General features: G+C 35.0%; 2 long non-coding RNA genes across 2 annotated transcripts in view; one reads left to right on the plus strand and one right to left on the minus strand.

Annotated features, from left to right (window-relative positions):
* Window positions 1–20041, minus strand: part of LOC140698672 (uncharacterized) — a 64772-nt gene that overhangs the window by 41696 nt on the left and 3035 nt on the right. The gene's annotated exons all lie outside the window — the stretch shown is intronic.
* LOC140698673 (uncharacterized) overlaps window positions 7920–20041 on the plus strand; it is a 74653-nt gene continuing 62531 nt past the window's right edge. The window contains exon 1 of the long non-coding RNA XR_012076494.1: window positions 7920–7995. This is a non-coding gene — a long non-coding RNA (uncharacterized lncRNA). The remainder of the gene's footprint in view (window positions 7996–20041) is intronic.

Raw genomic sequence — 20041 nt, forward strand, 5'->3', positions numbered from 1 at the left:
CAAGAAAACTTTTTAAGGAGATAAGTTTATACAATCTGTTTCATAATATAAAAATTAAGCAAAGGCTATTAAGTTTTTCATAAGGGTGGCATAACCTTGTTTCCATAATAGAATAATTATAGTATATAAAAAGAAAAGTGTAGTCTTATTTCATTTAATTATATTACATCTGTGTATGAAAAATAGTTTTTCCCCAGAAACGCAAAGCATTTTTAATATCACAAAATCTATGAACATGAATAACCATTTTAATTAACTAAAAGAGAAAAATCACCAATGAATATACCACTAGATGTGGCAAAAGTATTTGATCAGCTTGTTACTTATTTTTATTGGGATAGTTTTTACTGCTATTAATGAGCTATAACTTTCTTAACTCAATCAAGGATATATATCAAAACATAGTAAAAATAAAATTCAGTAGATAAACTGACTTACTTCCTTTAAGATCATGATGGAAAGAAGCCTGTTATGCTGTTACCAGAAATTTTTACCACTTTGATAAGGAAAGCAAAAGGTATAAAAGGTATAAGGATGGAAAGTAAAGAGATAAAACTCCTGTTGCACATGGTATTCCCTATCAGAGAAATCAAAGAGAATCTACTTATATAACATTATTACTACTGAGAAGAGTTAGCAAGATGTTCAAATACAAGATACTAAAAAATCGATTTCTTTATCCTCATCAAATATAAACAGTTTCAAAAAAATTTCAAGGGGGGAAAAAGGATATTGCTTGAAATATCAACTAAGCTATAAATTACTTAATTATCCTGGCGAGGACTGTATATTGGGGGTAATATTAGATGGAGATAATCTAGGTGTCTTGTGCTGGGGAATAAATAATTATGGAAGACATTGACTATGTAATACAATGCTGGCACTGAGAAACAACTAGGAAGACAAACAGTAACATAGTGTTGGGCAAATATAAATAATCAAATGAAATATATAGCATAATGTTTTTTATGTAATGAAAAATATATATCTAAGAAATCAGCCAAAAACATATATTAAACTTATTAGATCAGGTGCCTATGGTGGAGATGATAGGAATGGGAGTGAGTATCAGAGATAAGAGGAAGAGAGACAAACCACGAAAGTATAAAAATAGTAATATACTTCTATAAATCAGTGATGATTGCGAACTATAAATTGAGTTTCATGATGAATTGAATTCATTGCATCTGAGTTCTGAATATAGGAAAAAAACACAAAAATTCCTAGAAAATCCCTCTAGGTGTTTAATGATTAGAATGCAACAAGGAACATCACAGTCATCAAATACACCATCTTCTTATTTAACAGATGAGAAGATTTAGCCCCAAAGGATTTCAGTCAGTTGTCAAGGTCCTGCATTGTTAATAATCAGTCTTTCGTTCCCAGGTGTGCTCTCTTGTCTGTCCTGTGTGAACTTTCTGATTGAGAAATGCTCTCCCCATGAGAGAGCCATCCCTTGGTGCCCTCAATGAATTTACATTTTCAACTTCATTTAATAAAATTCCGCCCATCTGAGTTATCTGATTCCTCCATACTGCAGAGGGTTCAGTTAAGATAGTACAATATTTTTTAAAAACTGTCTGAAACAAAAAGAAATGCATGAGCAAGTATGGGACAGATCAATTATCTCATGAAAACAACCCTGTTAATCACTCAAATGGAAACAATAAAAATTCTAGGAATTTTTTTTTTTTTTCTGAATTGGGTCTCGTGGAGAAGTGGTTTTAATCTACACAGGCCCTTTGTAGCCAAAGCCCACATGTCTTTGAACTAGTTTACTTTTAAAGACTGCATGTGTCTTGCAGCCAGTATTTGGAGTACCATCACAACTTGTCACCCGTTACAGGTTCTAAGCCGTTATTGTCTATTTTCCTTAAAGAAAAGAAAAGAAAACAAAAATGTATCAATTACTGATTCAGCAGTTAATTTTAATGAGAACTACTCTTTTTGTTTTGAATTTTCAATTTTTTTAAGTGAAGTATAGTCAGTCTACAATGTGTCAATTTCTGGTGTACAGCATGTTTCAGTCATACACATACATGTATTTGTTTTTATATTCTTTTTCATTGTAGCTTAGTACAAGATATTGAATATAGTTTCCTGTGCTGTACAGTACAAACTTGTTGTTTATCTGTTTCATATATTGTACTCTTTATTCAGCACTTCAACTGTTTCAGCGATTTTAATAAACATAATGTGAAATCATAATGATCATTGGACAGATGAGAAAAATGAGGCTCAGGGCACGTTAGTTACCTGCCCATCATTAGATGAATTAGTGATGGAGTTAGACCTTCCACCCAAATCCAAAGCCTTACTCTACACCACACTATGATACATACTCTAATACTGATCAGGGGGACATTGTAGATGCTGATCAAAACATGTCTGGCCCTTCCTGACGCAGGGCTGGAGGTGCATTCTCTAGATGTGTAGAATTGGTTTAAAATGCAACTGAATTCATCTACAAGGGAAATAAGGGCAATACTATTCTGCCACAATTGCAAAGTAACTTAAACTGGTGTACACAGAGTTGCTGATCTGTGTAAAATGATGCCCTGATGTTTCTAGCATTAGTGGGATAATGCAAAACTTTCAAAAGGCAATGCTAATGATGAAAAAGGTAATAGGCAACCCCTTATGTGTCCCAAGGGATGACATTTATCAGAGAGAATATAAAGGGACATAAACCTAAGGTTAAAGCTGAAGTATTCAAGCCAGAGGGCTATGTTGCCAAAAAAGATAGCTGACTTCATTGCAAACAGAGATCCATCAGGCAGAAAAATTAAGGGACATTTTACAAAGTGGGACTGCCGGAGAGCAACTGGCATTCACCTTGGTGTTTTATCCATGTCTTTCAACTTCCTGTCATTGGTGTTGGTGAAGGCCACTGAAAAAAGTTGCTGAGATGAGGAACTCTTCAGTATTTGGATGGCACAAAATATAACTGCAGAAGACATAGACTTTGTATCATGGCTCAGTCACTTTTTAATTGTTAGACCCTGGGAAATATTTTTTCTCCTTTTCTGAAACTCAGTTTTTCTCTGCAGTAAAATGGAATAATAAATAATACTTATTGACTTCATAGAGTTGTGCATCTCAAATGACTCTGTGTATGTAAACTTCTAAAAAAATTTTATTGGAATACAGTCAGTTACAATGTGTCAATTTCTGATGTGTGACACAATGTCGCAGTCATGCATATACATACATATATTTGTTTTCATATTCTTTTTCATTAAAGGTTATTACAAGATACTGAATATAGTTCCCTGTGCTATACAGAAGAAACTTGTTTCTTAAAATCTATTTTTATATATAGTGGCTAACATTTGCAAATCTCAAACTCCCAAATTTATTCCTTCCCACTCCCCTTTCCCCCAGTTACCATAAGTTTGTTTACTGTGTCTGCGAGTCTGTTTCTGTTTTGTAGATAACTTCACTAGTGTTCTCTTTTTTTCTTTTTTTTTTCAGATTCCACATATGAATGCTATCATATGGTATTTTTCTTTCTCTTTCTGGCTTACTTTACTTAGAATGACGATCTCTAGGTCCATCCATTTTGCTGCATATGGCATTTATTTTATTCTTTTTATGGCTGAGTAGTATTCCATTATATAAATATATCACAGCTTCTTTATCCAGTCATCTGTCGATGGACATTTAGGTTGTTTCCATGCCTTGGCTATTGCATATAGTACTGCTATGAACATTGGGGCACCTGTATCTTTTTGATTTAGAGTTCCCTTTGGATATATAACTAGAAGTGGGATTGCTAGATCATATGGTAAGTCTATTTTTAGTTTTTTAAGGAATCTCCATCCTGTTTTCCATAATGGCTGCACCAAACTACATTCCCACCAACAGTATAGGAGAGTTCCTTTTTCTTCACACCCCCTCCAGCCTTTGTTGTTCGTGAATATTTGAATGATGGCCATTTTGACTGGTGTGAGATGATACCTCATTGTAGTTTTGATTTGCATTTCTCTGATAATTAATGATATTGAGCATTTTTTCATGTGCCTATTGGCCATTTGTATATCTTCATTGGAGAATTGTTTGTTTAGGTCTTCTGCCCATTTTTGGATTGGGTTGTTTGTTTTTTTTTTTTTAAGTCATATGAGCTGTTCATGCTCACAATTACCTGCTATGTATATAAACTTATACCACTCTACCCAACAGATCATAGACTTATACACTGACAAGAGGCAAGTTGTCTGGCTAAAGCAGTGCTCATGAGGTTTACAGAGGCTTTGAGGTTTCCAGATTTGAAAATCTTTCTTTTTCAATGTCAATAAAACCACTGGGGTTACCATGCAGCTACATTTCTCTCAAATATTTCTTCTATCTCTTACTGTATTTATTATAAAAGGGGCCACTGAGCATAATAACCCTACATTAAGGCTGTTCTGCTCTTTTGTTTGAAGTTGACAGCTTCTCTCTAAGAATATACTCTCTTTTCTCTTATAGTCATTGTAGGGGATGACCCAGCTTAGTACCAGGGATACCTTGGGGATAACATTTCTAATTAAACCCCTGATATTCTTCCATGGATTAAAAACAACACAAAACAGAACAAAAATAATCATATGGGGACAACTGATTCTTTGGGCATAAATAGATCTCTACTTAACAGCATATGACAATAACTGCATAATTTAGAATATCAGCTATATACTAAAAGGAAACATAGATGTGTTCCCTTTTAAATTATTAATTTCAAGGACATCACCTATAAAACTGAAAGACAAACTAGCAGTAAGTGCCATATATATGCAGTGTTTTCATCTTATATAAAAGGCTTTTACAGATCAATGGAAAAATAGTCACCCCAACAGAAATACAGTCAAGGAAATTGAATAAGCATAAAAAAGTAATACATTGAAATAATAAACTTGTGAACATACACAAAATCACCAATAATCAAATTAGTTTAAAGAAAAGCAGAAGTAAGATAGCTACATTTTTCCCTCAAATTGGAGACTAATTTTAAGTGATGACATCCAGTATTGTTTGTGATTTAGAGAGTAAGCATGTCCATTCATTACTAGTAGGAGTATAGCTGATTACAGCCACTTGGAGGACATTTGCCAATGTGTATCTGAAACTTTTATTCATACAATTTAGTAATTTATGATTAAATAAATAATTCATAACATATGTAAGACTCAACAACAAGGATATTGCTATGATCATTATAGGAAAATTTGCAAAATCATTAATCTGCATACATTGGAGACTTGTATAAATATCCTATAATACATTTTAGTGTGCAATACTATACAGTTTTCAATAAGTATGTTACTACAGGACCATATCATGACAAAATATTCAAATTATTATATTAGGCAATAACAGTTTATAAAACAATATTATTATTAACTTAAAATACACATACATTGACAAGAAGTAAAAATTAGTGAGAGTAGATACAATAAAAATACATTAAATATATTGTTTTCTGCAATTTTATTATGTTTATTTTTCCATATTTTCCAAACTTTAATGATATTTATGGTTTATGTTGTAGTTATAAAAAAACAACTTAAAGTATATCCTTTGCATTTAAAAACCTATCCTAGTTACTAGAACATAACTGGTTGTGTAAGTAACACTGTGTGTACTTGCTGTTCAACAGAGGAAGCCCCTGTACCACTCGGTTTCCTTGGGAAGAGGGCTGACGGGACCTGTCAGTCCACCAGTGCAGTACTTGGCTTCAGGAATCACCTAGAAACACTTGTGAATTCTAGGTATTATCTTTTGTTTGTAATTTACTCAGATTACACATCAGTGGGGAAATAATTGGCTATTTAGTTAATCATTCTTAGGCAGCTGGCTGCTTCTGGTTCTGTTTGGAGCCCAGAACATGCTCATATCCCAATGCTCAGGTTTCTGGGTAATGTGGGCTGCAGTTATATTGTGCTTGTAGGCCATGAAGCTTTGCTTTGAGTTCCCCATATAGGACAGTGTTGGATGATTTTGTTAATTCTGAGTGTTTTTATGGGGCCATATAGTTGTATTCCCCAGCTGGATGAGGTGGGAATGGGTTGGGATTGATTATTATGAAAATTGACCAGAAGCTCATTTATCTTCCCCTGTAGAATACGTACATTTACAAAGTAGCTGGAAAGTAGAAAATAATTGCATTCTATTACAAAGTCAATGTCTTTGATCTAATAAGGGTTATAGGAGCCCCTGTTTGTATTAGTATTAAGTCAGAATATCATTGTGAGTGATAATAGTAAACAAAAAGTCTAGAAAGGTCAGGAGCATCATTTTGGTAGTACAATGAATGATTCATTGTCTGGAGCTAGAATGCCTCCTAGTGAATAGCCTTTATACCCTCAACATACAATATCATGGTGAGTATGTCCCGAAGGTAATGTATGTTTGCAAATAACCCTCAATATATATCTAAACCTTCTCCCTAACAAAGGGAAGCCTGAAGCGGTAGATTAAGAGCAGAACAACACACCCTGTATCTCCATGTACCGAGTGATACTGAGAGCCAAGTAGACAATGCAAGGAAGGTTTCAGTTTGAAGTAGCATTATACAAAGATAAAAGGATACATCTGTGCACATAGAATGGCAAGAAGATCAAAGCAAGAATAGCAGGATCTGAGAGATGAGGGTATTGCAACATTTGTTTCATATAGAACATACTGGGCTTTGGGCAAGACATGGAGATATATGGGAAGAATATCAAGAGATCCCAGATGATACAATGTGTATCTTAAGGGAGACAGGGAAGTCAACTGATTAGATGGAGAGATTCTGCTTTGAATACTTGATTTATGAATTACAAATAAAGGGTATATAAGTTTTCTTGAGACCTCTTTATTAGGTGTTGAGCTAGGGGATTTTAGGATAATGCAATAGTAATATAGGGTTTGCCTCAACAAGAGGGAAGGCAGGTAACAATGGAATATCAAAACAAAGCGCAGGGAACACAGTAATGATATTCAAGGGTGCTAATAAATTTGAGATGAACCAATATTACTTTCTAAAACAAAATCAAGAGGGGCTCTGTTAAACAGCACCAGCAATGGACAATCAGAACTCACAGGCTGAAGAGAAAGGCCCAGTCAGGCATCCGGGATGTATAACATGGATTAATATAGTATGGTATGTATAGATTAATAAACATTAATAATCATTCATTAAGACACTGGTTTTTATGCTGGGAATAGAGCAGTGTAAAAAAGTAAAACTAGAGAGAGACAATTTCCTTCTCATCACGTATTAATGAATTAGATAATTACATGTGTTAAAGAGAAAGACAAAGCTAGTCAAAGTATATAGGGTGAGTGCAGGTGGGTCCTGCATTTTGAATGTGGTAGCCTTAGAAGATTTTACCAGAGGTGGTATTTGAGTCAAAGCCAAAGGAGATGAGGAAGACATGTCAGTATCTCAGGAAACATTTTAGTTAGAGGGAACAGGAACAGCACATTCTTCAAACAGGAGTAGGTCTGTTGTTTTTGATTGACAACAAGGAGTTTGATGTGATTGTGGCAGAATAAGCAAGGAAAAGGGCAACTGGAAATGAAGCCTGAGAGTCAGAGGGGTGAAGCAGGTAACACAAGTCCCTCTGAGAAGTCTGGCTGTTACTCTGAACGAGCTGGGAGTTCACTGTCCCAGCAGAGACGTGACGTGACCTGACAGAAGAGCTCTGACTGCTGTACTTAAAACCAGCGACTGGGAGTGGGGACAAAGGCAGAGGCAAGGAGATCTAGCAAGGTTATTATAAGAATCCAAGTAAGAGAAATGGTTGCTTGGAGCAGGAGGTTAACAGCAGAGGTGTGAGGGAGTGGTCTGATTCACAAGAGTACTGTCCATGTAACAGCAAGACCTGAGAGGACTGACGGCATAATTGGTTGTAGAACCTAATGGACAAAAGGAATCAAAAATGATTCCATGACTTGGTGCCTGAGTAACTGAAAGAATGAAGTAGTTTTTTTCACTAGGATGGGAAATGAAGGCATGGGGGAAGACAGGTATGTATGAAATAGATGTTTTTTGAGGCATGCTAAACATAAAATATCTAAGAGTAGTTGTTGCATAGGTAGTAAGCTATCATAACGGAAGACTCACCAATAAAACCTGTTTATCAAGCAAAGATGAGTTCTTTTAAACAATACTGTAGGAAGTGAGAACACCACTTAAGCAAGATCTTACTACTGTCTCAAAATGAGGACATTAGGAAGGGCATTTTTTGTTTGTTTTTATTATTATTATTTTTTAATTGAAGTGTAGTCAGTTACTTCATCTCCCATAACTGAAACTTTGTACCCTTTGAGCAACAAAGAAGCATCATTACCTCTTCCCTCAAGTTCCTGGCAGCCACTGTCTTACTCTGCTTTGATGAATTTGACTCTTTTAGATTCCACATATAAGTAAGACCATGCATCATTTCTCTTTCCATGCCTTGCTTATTTCCCTTAGCATAATGTGCCCCAGCTCCCTCCATGTTGTGATAAATGTCAGGATTCTCTTCTTTTTCAGACTGATAATTTTCTCTTTTGTACACGTATCTCTCACATTTTCCTTAATCAATCATCTGTCAAAGAACATTTGGGTTGCTTTCATATCTTGTCTATTGTTAATAATGCTGCCACAAACATGGGAGTACAGATACCTCTTCAGGATCCTGATCTCCATTCCTTTGGATGTATACCCACAAGTGAGATTGCTAGGCCATACAGTAGTTCTACTTATAGTTTTTTAAGGAGACGTCATGCAGATTTTCATAGTGGCTGCACTAATTTACCTTCCCACCAACAGTATATAAGCATTCCCTTTTCTCCACATCCTCACCAACACTTACTATATTTTGTCTTTTTGACAACAGACATTCTAGCAGGTGTGAGGTGATATCTCATTGTGCTTTTGATTTGCATATCCGTGATGTTTAGAACTGGCAGGCAGAAAGCTGACTACTTAATGCAATTTTAAGAATCCCTAAGAATCCTTAGTTTAAGGTCGTCAGTTGGAACAGTCTTTTGGTGATTAAAGATTGACTTACATATTTTTTTTTTTAATATTTGAGACACATAGATCCAAGAATAAGCACTCTGGGGTTCTAATACCGAATAAGATGTTAACAGTACCTGGAAGATCCTTTCCATTTAAGCTCTATGTTAATCTTTCTCTGAGGTCTTTTATAAAAGATGAAGTCTCTGTGTTTAAAATTGTGAAGAGTTGTTTTTTGTTTGTCTTTTTGTTTGTTTTTAGACACTTTCTGTCTCTATGGATTCCCCTATTCTAGATATTTCATATAAATGGAGTCATGCAATATATGACCTTTTATGTCTAGCTTCTTTCACTTTGCATAATTTTTTGAGGTTCATGCACATCGTAGCACATGTCAGAATTTCATTCCTTTTATGGCTGAATAATTTTCCATTGTTAGGACATACCACATTTTGCTATCTGTTCATCCATTGATGAACATTGGGTTGTTTCCATCTTTTGACTATTGAATATATCCTGCTGTGAGCTCTCATGTGCAAGTATTTATATAAATATCTGTTTGTAATTATTTTGGCTGTATATTTATTCATTTAAGCTTGCTAATTTTTTCCCTTTTTGTCTTACTTGAATATTGAATGTGATATGGACAGATAAGAGGAAGTATCTTGCAAAACTACCTAACGACAACTTTAGTAAAGTAAGTGCTTCCATCATTAGATAGCTTGGACCTGGGTAGGAAAACACAGCAGGCAATTGTTTTTCTTTGTTGTACTGTTAAAGCTGTGGCTTTCCAACAAAGAAAAACTTTGCTCTGTCTTGAGCATATATACACAATAGCCTAAACAAATCCATGGTCTATCTGGGGAAACTGTATAAAACCAAAGTGCCATCAAAATTTTGGCTCCAGTCCATGCATCACCTTCAAACTCTGTCCATATTGTGTTACAGGCAAGTAGAACATGTACTCGGTACCTTTTGGATGCATATTTAAAGTTTCCCTATTAATTGCTTTATGATCACATCCAGTTTATCTACACTATTGTAGTAAGATGGACAGAAGAGCTGTGGCTAATATGTCACCTTAACTGGTAGTATCAGAATAGAAGAGAGTGAAATCCTCTCTTGTACAACATAGAATTAATTGATAAGGATGCAGTTAATGATTAGTGGGAGTAAGAATGTAATAGTAAGAACATTGCAACCTCCAAAGCCTTTTGGTTTATTCTGTAAATTATGCTGCTTGTCTTGGTTGACAAGAGTGATGGAACCTAGAAACAAGATCAATTTAGAAACATTTATTTTGCCAGACTTTATACTTAAGCATGATTATCTTTCTTTCAACATAAGAAATAACCATTGGATAATATTTATATTAATATATTTTACTTACATATAAGTTACCTAGGAAAACTGAATTGTTCTGTTGATTTGTCAGGTCTTTCTTTACTCTAAGTTGGTAAATAAAAAGATCCCTCACAAGAATTTTTAAAAAATAAAAATTTGGAGAATAGCAAAGAAACCCTCATTATTCCTATTGTCATTTTTTAAACGAGTAAAAAGGAAAATTTGTACTACCAAAAAAAGTTTAGGTATAAAAGACATCTAACCACTTTATTATTCTGAATTTGGCATTAGAAACATGTGTTTGTCAAAGGAGAAAAGGCATGAACATGCCAGTAGTATCCAAAGGCAAGATACAGTTACAGGAAATATTTTGAAAATACACAGTATTGAGAAACCATGATCATTAGGAATTTTTAACTTTTTTCATAAGTAAGTATTTTTATTGTTAGAATGATTCAGAACTATGCCAGAAGTACAGAAATATCACATAACATAGTGAGAGATATTTCTACAATTTAAGCATTGATTAATCATTTTGCAAAAAAAAAATCTAATTTTATTTCACTTGACTGCCATCTATTTAACAATATCCAACAAAAAATTTATTAGTATATTTTTATATGTATATATTCAGATTGCTATGGATTGAATTGTGTCCCGCCAAATTACATATAGTGGAATCCTAACTCCCAGTGTAACCGTATTTGGAATAAGAAAGTAATTAAGGGTAATTAAGGTGGTGCCCTAATCTGATACGAGTAGCAACCTTATAAGAAGAGACATCCAGAGAACTTGCTTTCTCTCTCCACCGTGAAAGCACTGTGAATATACAGCAAGAGGGCAGCTATCTGCAAGCCATGCAAAGAGCACTCAACTGAAATGGTACCCATCGAGAACCTCCGTCTTGAATTTTCTAGCCTCCAGAACCATGAGAAAATAAATTTCTCTTGTTTAAGCCATGCAATCTATGGTATTTTGTTATGGCAGCTTAATCAAATGAATATACACACACACATGTATATGTACACATTCACACATTCAGATGGCATATTTAAAGTTTCCAATTAAAATAAAATTAAATTAATTTTATCAGCATATGAAATAAAACAGCACATATATTATATTGGATTTACCATCTTAATAATAAACCATAATAATAAGCTTGATAAACAAGTGGACAGATTGTATTCACTATTTTGTACTTTTGGTAACTGTTCTATAGAGTTTGATTTAATCATTTGTATAAATTACCACCTTTAGATCATGAAAAATCAACTGAACTATTACACTAACTAAAATATACCTAACCCAATTTTTTATATGTTGATTTGTAAACTAAATTAAATCATTCTAATTGGTTCAAGATTCATTCACTGTCAGGAAAATAACATGAACTCTTAAATATAGCTTGTAAATTTATGTATTCATAAATCAAATTAAAAAAAAATCTTGAAATAATATCCAAAACTCTAAGTATTCAGCTTTACTTCTTATCCAGTAGCTAGAAAAAAGGTCATTATTCAAACTCATAGTTAAAACATTTTCTTCCCAGTTACCATTTTGGGGTATAAAATTATCACTCTAAAAATGAGTTACCAAAAATGTGAGTTGGCTACAGGCACAAAAAAAAATGATTGAAAACTAAAAAAAAAAAAAAATCACTCTAAAAGGTGGGTTTTCTTCCTTCTGCAGGGAAAAGAGAAGAGTAAATGTAGGAAAATACATCTTAACACACATACCCAAGAGGGAGAACATTTCTACAACTAGTTTAAGTAATAACTCAATCCCTTGATTATTCCATTAAGTCATTCAGTCGACAAACTGATACTTATTAATCCCTGAAGTATGGAAATGCAGGAGGGTGGTCTCATGTATTATGCAAAGTAGTCTTTCTTTTGGGCAGATAAGATAGTGAATCTCTTTATAAGATTTTTTCCCCCTTTTTAAATTTCCCTTTTTTGTTATTGTTCTCAAGTATATCTCCAGTGAAGAGTCTCATTCATGTCAAATTTTTCTAAAAATGTCCACTGAAATTCCAAATTGTCCTTCATGTAGTTATGCCAGCTAGGGAAATATAAAAAAAAAAATTAAAACTTGAACAAAGCAGGTATTTTGACTGAAGGGAATGCAGATGACATAGCCTGAGCAGACCCCATGTGGACTGAACCTGTGTCTCCAGAGTTAGGGAAAAGACAAATTGTCACTGACTACTGGGCTTAGGTCTTATTTACCTCTATATCTTCAGCATCTGCCCTGCTTACCATATGACTTTTAATTTATAGATAAGAGAAATACAAAAAAAGCATACACAAACACTTCTTAATAACCTTGGACCAGAACTGACACACATCACTTTTGCTTATAATCCCTTTGCAAGTAGTTGATAGCCTTGCATTTATGCAGGCATGTGCTAGAAAATACAATTCTTGACTGAACAGCTGTTTATTTAAAAATAAATCTGTCCTTTATGGAAGAGAATATAGATCTTTGGTGCACAGTTTGTCATCTCTACTAAGATCTGTCCCTCTGGTCATGAAATTTCCTTGGGAACTCTTCTTCCCAAGCATGAAACATATTCACTACCCATCTCTTGCTCCCTCCACAAAGGAGAAAATCTCAAATTCCATACAGATACTATACTTATCTCATAGACTAAATATCTAGATAATCACCATACTCTCCATCAGATCAGATATAACTCTTCATTATTTTTAAAACTATACATTTTAAGACAGGTTGTCCATTTATCACCCAATGAACCATGCAGAAAATAGGGATGGCATACTAAATTTAAACTCTTATTTGGAAATGAAAGAGTAACAGACACATAGCAGTCACTAGTCTATAGCAATGATGAGATCCTCCTGGAGCGGCACCCTAAGGAACCTGGTCCTGTGGTTGGAAGAATTTCTTGATTCGATTGTTACACTGCTCCTTGGGAGGAATTGTTTTACCTATTGTCCTTAATTGTTCCTGGGTTCACCATCTTGAAATCTCTTCCTCTTATTTTTCGTGGCATATCTGAAATTTTGACAGCCTTCTCTATGACCATACAAGTTTAAAGGGCCCAGGGTTATTTTTAAAATTGAATGTCTGAAGACATTTTAAAACTGGGCTATGGTTTCTTTAGCAACACAATTTCCTCAGAAATTTAGAATATTTTCAACTATGTGTTTGTAGTCAATTCCATGGATGAGTAATCACATCTAAAATGGTCTCCTAGACACATTTCTTAAATCTACTTTATTTCTTGACTTTCTCATCCACATCCTATCTTGAAACCACCTAAAACAGTGGGCTTAAGTGGGATGTACCATTCTTAATGTGGTATTTTCAACAGGGCTGAAGTACTTTATTTAGTTTGAGAAGATTTAGTGGTTCTTTGATGAACAAAGTCTTTGACAACATTATATCCTGCTATTTGCAGGATCCAAAGCAGTAAACTTTTCCAATCTGTAATGCCCTTAATCTCTCGACTGTCTCTAATTCCTTGTTCTCTGTTTGAAAATCTTCCAGTCTTTGCTTGAGTTCATTTCTTTTCTAGAGTACTCTGGAGAGCCAGTAGTAGCCACACACTCCAACATTGTGGCTCAATCTAAGCATTTTCCCTAAGAAGATAGGACCTGCAGGCACATTGTTCTACTAAATATTTTGTTACATTGAAACAGAGCTGTACATCTTTCCAGACTACTTTGTCTATTTCCTTGGTGCCCACCGCCCAGCCAGTAAGCCAACATCATGTTCTTGAGGTTCTTGAATAGCACCAAGTCTCAAGTGACAGGCTGCTCAGATAATGAAAACTGTGAGTATAATCTCCAAGTTTCAGGGGCTTAACAGAATATGTTATCTATCTAATTTAAGTGTTCCTGGAAGGCTATAGGGCTCTGCTCTATGCAATCATTCAGTGAGCCAAAATGGTGGCAGCTGTAATAACTTTCAGATAGTGGTTTTGAAGGTTGACAATGACAGTGGTAAGCTGATAGAGACAGAGAGAAGAGATAGAGAGAAGATCATATCTGCTTCTTAAACATGTAGGCCTGGAAGTGATACATGTCACATCCAGTTAGTAAGTGATTGTAATGTTCATCTAACCCTACCTCGATGTAAGGGGACTGGGACCTATGGTTCTTGTTTGGGTAGTTAAATCCCAGAGTATATCTACATTATAGAAAAGGAGCATACATTTTTGGGGTCAGTTAGCCAAATAATAATTTAACAATTAGGTTTATTGTTAGCTTAAGGTGCTAATTTATCCTGTTTAATTCTCACAATAAACTTTAATGTGGGCATAATAAATTTTACCTCTCCTATTTAATCAAATGGAGGCTTAGAAGTATTAAGTTATTAACCATGGTAACATGGGGTCAGAACTCTTAACAGTGATTTAATGATTTTAATTTTTCCCTTTTGTCCTTGATATCCTATGGAGAATGGCAGTTTTAATTCTTTAAACTAGTGTTTTCTAAGAATTTTTTTAGTCCCTGTATAATTAAGAAAATGCTCCAGAATGTCACAGCCCCAGTTAATATTCACATACGTGAATGAGTGCCTGCATTGTGCCAGACACTGTGGCAGTGATAATCCTAAAGGTGTATGTTAATAGATACAACTTTCCTTAAGACGTAAAACCCAGATATATAGCTCTAAAAAGAGCTCCATTGAAGAAGGGTAGCTAGGCCAAGAATATCTAATTCTATTCTCTTGAAGTTAATTCAACTCTTGGGCTCTGTTGAGGTATCACAGAAGCTATGCCTTTTCATTTTGAAGCTGTATAGGCCAAGGATGCACTTAAATGCCCTTGCACAGCTGAGAGAGTCTGTATCTTTCAAAACGTTAAGGGTAAAAATAGAATCCTAGGCACAAAATTAAGAGATGGTATTAGCCTGTAAAACGGGCATATCTTTGTATTTCCTGCCATATCTAAGATTGTTTCCAATGCCCACGAGACCTTCACTTGACCTTCACGTTTTACTGCAACTCCAAAGAGAAGAGACTGACTCCATTTTCATGTCCTCCCACTTCCTAGCATCAGATTATTTCCCCAAGTCTAACATGAGTTAACACTAAACAGCATGGAAGACGACTCCAAGAGTTCTGATCAATCCTTTTGGCTCTTTCATAGTCCTCTATAAAGGGGAGAGGAAGAGGGAGACTCCATTTTTACCCAGGACCTCCTTTTTGGTTCTTTACAGTCATAGAGACCCCCATTTGCTTAAAGAATGGGCTCTAGGAATAATTTTACCCTACAGCTTCAACAAAACTTGCTGTGAATGTAGTATTGGATACTTTGTGACAGTCCCACCAATAGAACTATAGTTTAGTGCTGTAATCCAAAAAAAAAAACAAAAGAAAGAAAGGACAGAAAAAACAAAAACATTATTTTTTAGAGAAAATTATCTCATTACAATTTATCAAATCAGCTTTTCCAGTAATTTACTCTTCCCATTACTCATTAATTAACTTATTCACTCACTCACACATTGATATGGATCAAACGTTTATGTCTCCCTAAAGGATTCATATTTGGAAGCCTAATCCCAATGTGATGGAATTTAGAGAAAGACCATTGGGGAAGTGATTAGGTTTGGGTATGGTAATGAGGCTGGAGCCCCCATGATGAGACTGGTACCATTATAAGAGGATAAAGAGTATAGAGCTCCCTTTCTCTGTTATATGAAGACATATCAAGATGACTACTGTCTCTGAACCAGGAAGCAGGCCCTAACCAGATGCCAAATCTGTCAGTAACTTGATCTTGAACTTCACAGCTTGTAGGACTACGAGAAATAAATGTCAGTTAAGTCACCCAGTCTATGTTAATTGTTAAAGCAGCCCACACTGACAAAGACAGCAATATACTGAAAGATCCCTCTATGCAAGTTATCATGTGAGGTGTTCAGCATAGGAAGATGTAAAAACAATATCCCTGACCACAGGAAGCTTTCACTCTACTGGAGAAGTAGGCTAGTAAGGAATAACCACAGTACTCAGATGAAAATGATGAAAGTGTATATAAGATAAATGAGAGAAAAAGAGAAAGAGCACATTGGTCTTCCAGGGTAATCAGTGCAGACTTTCTAGAAAAGCTAGGTTGTGAACTGAGGAGCCTTAGCACACAAGTAGCAGAATATTCCAGAGCAGGAGAGCAGCAGTTATGGAGGGACAGGGATGTGAAACAGAATGGCATATTCGCTAAAATGAACAACTTCTTAGTATCTGTAGTATTAAACACTGGAAAGATCAAAAGACATGAGGTTGATGAAATAGGCAGACAGCAGGACATGAAGACATTTTAAAGAATTTTGACTTTATCTTGAAGGCAGCTGAGCATACACAAAAGTTTTCAATCTGTCCTGCTTAATATGTGTTAAAGCATGTTAGGGAGTTTTAGAGGGATTTTCTACATCCAGTTTTGACTCATATGTTTGAAGTACCCAGACTTGTATATAAAACAGCCATCTATTAGGGGTAAGTGGTTTAATGGAATCTTTCATACATTCATGACCAAGGCTCATGAGTGTAGTATTTCTTAATAGAAAATCATTAATTCCATTGGCATCAGACCATTAATCATAATACATTCTTTTGTTAAATCCTGGTGTTCTTGAAAGTGTAATTTATAGGTCAAGTCTCACAAATGCTTGATTAAGAATGGCTGAGGCATTGATGAAAAATGCATTACTTACAGCTGCAGTTCACTAATAAGCTTAACTATGATGAGGAGACATCTGTCATAATTCAACTGGATTTCAGCCCTGGCTGGCTCCTATAAACAAATAACTATAAAGAGGCAGCTTTAGCTTTTCTCTTCCTATATACCTAGTAGCTGGCCTTTGGGAATCTATAAATGGTCAAATCTCGTATAGCATGAGATATTTTGGAATCAAGGTAATTACTCAGATATCAAAAAGAATGAAATAATGCCATTTGCAGCAACATGCATGGACCTAGAGATTATCATATTAAGTGAAGTAAGTCAGACAGAGAAAGACAGTTATTATATGATATCACTTATATGTGGAATCTTAAAAGAATGATACAAATTTGATTTACAAACCAAAAATAGACTCACAGACATCGAAAACAAACTATGGTTACCAAAAGGGAAAGTAGGGGAAGGGATAAATTAGGAGTTTGGGATTAACAGATATACATTACTATATATAAAACAGATAAACAGCAAGGACCTACTGTATAGCACAGGGAACTATATTCAATTTCTTGTAATAACATATAATACAAAAGAATCTGAAAAAATAACATAATACAAAAGAATCTATATATATCTGAATCACTTTGCTGCATACCTAAAACTAACATTGTAAATCAACTACACTTCAGTAAAAAATAACATTAAAAAAAAGGTAAGACAAAGCAGAGAGGGAAGAAATTCAGTGTATGAAGACCAGAGACCTCCCAGAAGCTTTTTTTTTAAATTGAAGCAGAGCAGATGTGCAATATTATATGTTACAAGTGTATGATATAGTGATTCATAAATTTTAAAGGTTGTACTCCATTTATACTTATTATAATATATAGACTATATTCCTATATTGTACAATATATCCTTGTAGCTTATTTTATACATAATAGTTCATACCACTTAGTCCCCTACCCTGGTATTGCTCCTTTCCACTTCCCTCTTCTCACTGGTAACCACTGGTTTGTTTTCTATATCTGTGAGTCTGCTTCTGTTTTGTTATATTCATTAGTTTGTTGTTGTTGGTTTAGAATTCACATATAAGTGATATCATATAGTGTTTGTCTTTCTCTGACTTATTTCACTTATCATAATACCCTCCAAGTCCATTCATTGTTGTCGCAGATAACAAACTTTCATTCTTTTTTATGGCTGAGTAGTATTCCTATATATATATTCCTGTATATATATATATATATACACCCCACATAATCTTTATCCATTCACTTGTTGATGGGCACTTAGGTTGCTTCCATATCTTGGCAATTGTAAATAATGCTTCTGTGAACATTGGGGTGCATGTATTTTTTCAAATTATTATTGTCCCCATTTTTTTTTTTTGGATATATTCCAAAGGATGGAATTGCTGGGTCATGTAGTAATGCTATTTTTAGTTTTTTAAGAAACCTCCATACTGTTTTCCTCAGTAGCTGCACCAAATAAATAAGCTTGAAGTGACCTGCAATACTTTAATCTCCCATATGTACAAAGTCCTTAAGAGACTCTTTCCCAAACACAGCACAATCTTCTGACTTTTAGAAGCAGCATCTTAGCAAATGCTTAGCCTTGATTTCATGGCAAGAACTCTTTCTGTTTCCTAACCCTGTCAACCTTCACTCTGTCTAGCATCCAGATTAATAGTTATTTAACTGTTGAACAATTATGACAGGTGATTAATTAGTTTCAAGGAGAAGCCACTTGTGCTGCTATTAATCAGCTCATCACCAGACAGAATGAGAAGAAAAGCAATCTGTATTTGTTACAAAATGGGCTAGGCAGGCATTACTCAGGCAATAAGAAAAGGTCGCTGTCGAGCTGAAAGCACAATGAACAGGGTCTGTGAGATTGATGAGAGAGCATTATTTTCTGTATATATTATGAGGAAAAAAAAGACCATTCAACACAGTGTGGTGAAAGGAACTCAATGCGTGGTGTGGAGAACAGATTCCACCAGATGTGCAAAGTGCTTAAATCTTATACCACAGGCATAAAGGAGTATTTATGAGTTAAGATGTAAGGTGAAGTGTTGACTGTTTCCTCATCATTTCTGAAAATATCATAATGACTAGAATTGATGCATTTGAAAATGAAGTAGAGAATTCATTGATGCTTAGTGAACCGTGACAGAAACTTTGTGCCACCTTCCATTTCTCTTTTACCCTCATTCTCTACAACCTACCCTCAGTCTGATTCCTTTACCACCACTCAGATCTGTCCCGCTCCATTCTTCCTACCATTATTATAATTAGAGAGCTTATCAGCTCTTGTCTGGACTACTGAAATAACCTTTTCTTAACTAGTGTTTCATGTGCTATATTGTAGTCTTGGTGATATTTCCTTTAAATGAAAACTGGATGGTGGTAACTTCCTGATTAAAACCACAAATGGGATTATGTTGACATGACTTGTAAGCCTCTTCCTCAATACACAGCATCAGGGTAGAGAACACTGCTCTGAAATAAGACAAACTGGTTTGAATTCTACTTCTTTTTCTTACTTTTTCTTCCTAGCTGTGTGACCTTGGCCATGTCACCCAAACTTCAATTGGCTTATCCGTAGAAATGAGGATAATAGTAATATCTCCATCATAAGTATGTGAATTTTCAATGGGTTAATACATATAAGGTACTTCGAATTGTGCCTGGAATGCACAGATAAGTGCATTAGCTATTGTTATTTCTAGCTAGATACCCAGCCCTATTTCTTTAAATAATCCAAGTAAATTTCCATCTTTATACCTCTGATTTATTTATTCCCTTTGTCTAGAAAGAACCCTCATATGCTCTCCTCTTTACCATTTGTCTTGAACAGATAGCCATCTTCAACATTCAGCTTAAAAGTTTATTCTCCTTCTCTGAGATGCCTTTTTCAGCTCCCTCTGCTCAGATGGAAATGAACCTCCCCACCTCCCTGCCTCCCTCTTCTGTCACACTGTTCCCTATCTCTCAATCACCTCAGCACTGGATTGCATTTAATGCCCTTGCTTCTAGAGATTAAGGTTCTTGTAAAGTGAAATGTTTTCTTCC

Source organism: Vicugna pacos, chromosome 10, assembly GCF_048564905.1.
Source record: "Vicugna pacos chromosome 10, VicPac4, whole genome shotgun sequence".
NCBI lineage: Eukaryota > Metazoa > Chordata > Mammalia > Artiodactyla > Camelidae > Vicugna > Vicugna pacos.